The 6,688-nt window shown below is 34.5% G+C and overlaps 1 long non-coding RNA gene across 1 annotated transcript in view; it reads right to left on the bottom strand.

Annotated features, from left to right (window-relative positions):
* Positions 1–4,388, bottom strand: part of LOC110466279 — an 8,108-nt gene extending 3,720 nt beyond the window's left edge. The window contains exons 1-2 of the long non-coding RNA XR_002464723.1: positions 4,297–4,388; positions 1,837–2,038 (exon numbers count right to left, since the gene is read on the bottom strand). This is a non-coding gene — a long non-coding RNA (uncharacterized LOC110466279). The remainder of the gene's footprint in view (positions 1–1,836; positions 2,039–4,296) is intronic.
* Between the last annotated feature and the right edge of the window lie 2,300 nt (positions 4,389–6,688).

The raw sequence follows: 6,688 nt of genomic DNA, 5'->3' as shown, positions 1-6,688 counted from the left end.
GACAAACTCACTTTGAAGGTTGGCTTTCATACACATCAGTATTAAGTTTAGATCAAAAGTTACCTCAAGGTGCATTTACTGTTAACATGACTCGATCAAACAGATTAGAGGAAAGAAGAGAAAAGATCGAACTGACAAAGAACTAATGAAGATGGTACAAAGGTGGGGGCCAAGATCCCTCTGGGATCTCTTGTTAACTTCACTACATCAATAGTAAACCCCGCCGGAACATCCATGCCAAATATCAACATCCTAGTACACAAATTTAACAAGAGGCCCAATGGGCCAGCATCGCTCACCTGGTATAAATCTCACACTTGTAATCTTAAAAGTGGACTATAATACAGCTACAGACAGAATATCAGTGTTTGATCGATAAGAACCTATTAAAAGATTTAAACATATGACGCCTATGACCTTGAATGTTGAACAAGGACATTAGGTTGAAAGTGGATCAAGGTCATTCATTTGAACAAACTTGGTAGTCCTTTATCCCAGCATGCTACAGGCCCAATATCAGTACCCTGGGTGTTTTGGTTATTGAGAAGAAGTTGTTTGAAGATTTTAAGACATTTGACCCATCACCTTGAAAGTTAGTCAAGGTCATTCATTTGAACAAACTTTGTAGCCCTTCATCCCAGCATGCTACAGGCCCAATATCAGTACCATAGACGTTTTGGTTATTGAGAAGAAGTTGTTTCAATATTTTAAGACATTTGACCTCTGTCACCTTGAAAAGTGGTCAAGTTCATTCATTTGAACAAACTTGGTAGCCCTTCATCCCAGCATGCTACAGGCCCAATATCAGTACCCTGGGCCTTTTGGTTATTGAGAAGAAGTCGTTTGAAGATTTTATGACATCTGACCCCAGTGACCTTGAAAGTGGGTCAAGGTCATTCATTTGAACAAAATTGGTAGCCCTTTATCCAAGCATGCTACAAGCCCAATAACAGTACCCTGGGCCTTTTGGTTATTGAGAAGAAGTTGTTTGAAGATTTTACCATATTTGATCCCTGTGACCTTGAAAGTGGGTCAAGGTCATTTATTTGAACACACTTGGTAGCCCTTGATTCAAGCATGCTACTGGCCAAATATCATCATCCTAGGCCTTTTGGTTACTGAAAAGAAGTTGTTTAAAGTTAAAAGTTGACGCCGGACAGACGGATGGACGACGCACCATGGCATAAGCTCACTAGCCCTTTGGGCAGGTGAGCTAATAAATGACAAGCTTATAAATAACTTGCAGGTAAAACTTTAACATTTTCTCGCTCATGCTCGTGCCGGGGGTTATATAGGAAATCCTTTGACGTTTAGTTATAGCCTGTTTCAACTAAGAATGTCAACTCATGTAGATACGATACTATAGCTCTCTGTTTTTCGAACAGGCGAGCCAAAATCTACTAATGTTGTATTGTCCTTTCCATAGGTTTATTTAATTTTCTTAATTAAATATACAGTGCTTTCTGCAAATTAAAGTAATTAGGATTTTGAGTCATGATTAACTCAGCTTCATCAGCTGGGATTCCACTTCTTTTTAAAATATTCCTATCATCACTAATACCTGGGATTCATGTTTTTTTCTTTAAATTGTTGTTCAAAACTCGTAATATGATATATATTCTTACACTGAATTAAATCAATAGCAATTACAAGTTACATATAATAAGATATGAAAAATGAAAAATGAAGGAGACTGATATAGGCATAGTCTGTTGTCTTATTATTTTGGTAAAGCAACCATTTATTTTTCTGTATGTATAATCTCTTTTATTGACTTTTTTTTTAAATTGAAAATTCATCACAATATAACGTAAATTAGTGGATCAATTGACTCACCAGGGTTTCCTGAACCTGATCATGATGGAAGGTCCTAGTACAGTATCAGTTTGCAGCCAGCCTGGAAACCTCTCCTGCCAATTTTTCTGCCTGGTCTGCCAACCCTGGTGCAGCTGCTGCAGCTTCCAACGCTTCTGCGGCTGACATGTCATGTGCAAGGTAGATAGCTCCTAGGAACACACCCCAACTGAACACCAATTTTCTGGAAAAAGCAGAATGTTCAAATGTTTAAGGGAGATAACTTTGATACAAAACAATGTATCCGAGTTAAGGATGTACACCTCTGAGAAGTCAAAAAATTCCTGTATTAAACTTTTTTTCTTATATTGATTTTTGGAAAAAGGAGATAATGGCATAGTAGAAAATGCAAAAAAAACTATATGTCGGTGTGTTCGTTTTTGTGCTATGATCAGTCAAAGATACCAATTTAACACAATATGTGATTTTAGGTGAATTTTCGGGTTTTGACCCTTTGCAGAACAATTCATACAATTTCTTCCAAGTGTGTTATCAGATATGTATGAATGTTTGTAGAATTGATAAAAATATTATTTTCTTTGAAACTATGGAAGTAAAAGGTCTTACACTTATTCATTTTACTCAAAAATANCAGATTAAACGCTTGATATAAAAAAAATCCTGTATTAAACTTTTTTTAGTATTCAATGAATCAAAAGAAAATGTGTTTCTCTTTCTAAAACAGCCACAAAAATGGGGGGTCGGTGTGCTTCTTTTTTTGTCCCATTATTATTTGTGTTATTTTTCACCTTTTTCGGGGTCAAAAATCAAAAGTGCTTCAGTTACCCTAATATGTAAAAAAAAATATCAATAATATATAACTTTCCACTTTTTTGCATATTATTTTAATCATATTGAACATTATAAAGTTGTACAGCAAAATTGAACCTGCTACAATTAAAAATGGTGACACAATGACAATTTAAGTGATCCATCTAGTGTAAAAAAGGAGAATTTTGGCCCTTTGTGAAGCGCAAGAAATTCACATAAATACACTTTTTCAAAATGGCCGCCAAAATGGTCATTTTTCAAAAATTCTTGTAAAAAATGTTCTACACACAACAGACATCTAGTTTTTTTACATGTTTTTCAGATGTGTGTTTGCTATTATACCTATCATAATTTGTTAAATATTACAAAAACCTGTTACACCAGATCAAAACGAGACTTGAACGTGACTGAAACCTCAGAAGAGTACATCCTTAAGCTATCTGTTAACATACTCTATCAAAATGTGTGATGTTGGAGGTGATATCACATGTCTGAACTGTTATATTCATGCAGATTAAATTACCATTCCCACACTACAGTATATACATGTATATGTTTGAATTACTTCAAATGACTGCTTGATCACAGGGACCTGCGAATTTGAACTAAACCACATGGAAGGTGTTCAGAGTAAATATACATGTTTTAGGGGTTTAAATCAACTTTCGGTAAAAAATAACTCCTATATTCACATAAAATGTATTCTCTTTCTGCAAAGATGATCATCGTATCCTCCAAAAGCACATGCCATTTCCGACTTTTCGCAGACATTACTTTGAAGCTTGGAAATGGCAAGTGTTTTTGGAGGAAAAGGAAATGTGTTAGGATATTGCTGAATGAAAATACATTTTATGTGCAAATAGGAGGATTTTAAAAGAAAATTTATCTATCTTTCCAATGGTACTATTTTTTTTTGTACATCAACTAGAAAACTATAAAATGTATCTAAACCCCTAAAATGTGTAAAATTACTCTGAACACATTCTGTATATTGCTGTAACAAATTATCAGGTCCCTGTGACCTGTAACTTCACAAGTCGCATGAGGCTAAGAGATATGGTACAATTATAGCTACATGTATGGACAGTACACTAACAGGTGGAATGGAAAAGCAATTGCCGAATTGGTGACTAACCTGAAGGTTTGGGATAAATCAATCACTTGAAGTCTCTCATCATCAAAATTTGTATCTGGTATTTCTATCATCTTCAATTAAAATCCAAAATCAACTTTGAATGTGTGTTCATCGTGGAATTAAAGGTGTTCGAAATATCAGATACAAGCCACAGACATTTGTTTCTGTCAATAAAAATAGTCACGAGAAAAAAATCGCACCCTACTCATAAAATAACGCCCGTGATACAAGCGGCAGTAATTGATGAAAAATAAGGGGGGTACGTTGGGTGACCATGGCATTTCAATGTAAAATAGTCATCCTGAAGTATTTAGCTAAAGGGCTTCAATATTAATATCCATATCGATTATCTAAACCTATCTTGTACCAACCGATATGATTCAAGGGCATTCATTGATAACATTGCTTATGTAACCGGGTTGAATAGGGGTCTCGGTTATGTCGGGTAATTACCGCGTTTATCACTTAAAACTATATAGGCACGATTAACATGTCTATATATTTCAACCTTATTAAGCGATTTGCTGTTACTGTACCGTATAAATGGGTCAGTACAGCATTGCTTGATGGTGTTTTTAATGCTGGCCATGCTGTTTGCGGAAGCGTCACATAAACATTGATCGTGTGATCAAGATCACGCGAATGTTTGTTTTCGAACTCTTCGAATGAGTAGCACTAATATCCAGATAATTGAACATGAACGGGTATGTCAGCACTGTAACATGACGAATGATAGGTGCAAACAAAAACAACGTTTATTATACATGTTAAGTGATTATTGTATAGAAAGATACGAAGGATTAGACATTGATACTCTTGCATGTAAATTGGATATGTGGAGTGTTTCTAAAATAAACAAAAAAGATTTAACGAAAAAACTCAACCAGAAAAAACCCACAGAAAAGCAAAATTATACGTTGTTATGAAATAAGATATTAACAAATAATTAAAACTTATAAAAAAATAAGGTTTTTTATATACATTTCTACCAGCTAACGTTGTCAAATGTTGTAAATCGGTTGTTTCGCCTCAGCTGACATCATTAATTGATATATCAATACAGGTGTTTTTCCAGATAGACTGAAAGAGGCGCAAGTTACACCTATACACAAGAAAAATAGCCAGTTGGACAAATCAAATTATAGACCTGTCAGTGTCCTGCCCATTTCTTTCAATTTTTTTGAAAAGGATTTGAGATACAACTGGGTGAATTTTTTGAAAATATTTTTAATCCTTATCTTTGTGCTTTCCGTCGCGGCCATGGATGTCAAACCTCACTACTAAGACTACTTGAAGATTTGCGTTTAGCACTTGATAAACACCTTTATATTGCTGCTGTTTTGATGGACCTTTCAAAAGCTTTTGACTGAGGCAGTCAATAGCTTTTGAAAGGTCCATCAAAACAGCACCATGAAAGTTTGCTTGACAAATTGTCAGCAAATGGTGTTTCGGCTCAATCAGTTTCTCTTCTAAAATCATATTTTTCAGATAGAAAACAAGCTAGGACAACATCCGGAAAAGGGTACCCCAAGGATCTATCCTTGGTCCCCTTCTTTTTAACATTTTTATAAATGACATATTTTTATTTATAAAAAAAAGGGCTCATTGTACAATTATGCAGACGATAATACCCTTTCCTTCTGTAGCCCTGATTATGATATTTTAATTTCAAATTGGAATCTGAGTCACTTCAACTAATAGATTGGTTCAGGGTGAATAAGATGTAAGCAAACCCTGATAAATTTCAAGTTTTGGCTGTTGGTAAAAAACGTATTGTAAAAATCCTTGTATTCGTATTCAAAACACTGAACTGTCATGTGAAACAACTGTTAAATTGCTTGGCATAGATATTGATTACCAACTTAATTTTGATGTACAAATAAGGAAGATTTGCACGAAGGCATCCCAGCAACTGAATATTCTCAAACGTTTGGGCACCTTTTTGAACAGACTGAGTAAATTAACCATCTTTCATTCATTCATTTTAAATAATTTTAATTTTTGCCCTTTGGCATGGTATTTCTGCACAGAGAAAAATTCTATTTTTTTTAGAAAAAGTGCAAGAAAGAGCACTACGTTTTGTATATGAAGACTTTTCAAGCTCATATGAGAATTTACTTGAAAAGGCAAAGAGGTCTTCTCTGTCAGAAGAATGAGAACAATAGCAATTGACACCTTTAGAATTGTAAACATTTATTAAAGGTAAAACAATCTACATATTTTTCAGATATAATAATATATTGGACATTCCAAATGTGAAAACTACAACTTATGGTAAGAAAAGTTTTAAATTTGCTGCTGCTACATTGTGGAACAGTCTTCCGGACCATTTCAGGACGGAAAATAGTTTCTTATACAGTCCTCGAACGGTTCGGAATGCCGTTGCTCTGCATGTAGATACGCTTTCAGTTAATTTCAATGTACCTTTTTGTTATTATTGTCCTTTTTTATTGCATATAAATTGCTCTGCCATTTTTAGTGCTTGCTTACTTTTATGCGTGCTTTCTCTATTTTTAGTTTGCTTGCATGATTTTGTTTTTATGTTGTTGTATAATTATGCTTGTATGTATTCGGTTAAAAGCTCATTAGAGCTTATGTTTTGTCGTTTGTAACCAGGGACGTAACCAGGCGTACGCACGGACGCACGGGCTTCCACGTAATTTTTTCAAGTATACTTTTAACAAGGATCACATTGTAGAACTTTATGTGATAAACTTTAACAACTCATATAATCCTGGGCCCTCAGTGAATTCATTATCTCATTGATATTGTTTCTTTTATTGACTATTTAAAGAAAATGTTCCTTGTTCATATGGAACTAATTATTACGCATTTGAAAAAAAATACTACAAGCCAAATATGAAAATGATAGGTATTTTATGTCTCAAACTGCACCAGAATGGGTTCCAGATTCAAAAAAAATCTCGG

The sequence above is a fragment of the Mizuhopecten yessoensis genome, unplaced genomic scaffold (genome assembly GCF_002113885.1).
Source record: "Mizuhopecten yessoensis strain PY_sf001 unplaced genomic scaffold, ASM211388v2 scaffold11127, whole genome shotgun sequence".
NCBI lineage: Eukaryota > Metazoa > Mollusca > Bivalvia > Pectinida > Pectinidae > Mizuhopecten > Mizuhopecten yessoensis.
Note: the sequence above shows the minus strand (reverse complement) of the source record. Positions and strands in the feature narration are given on the sequence as shown.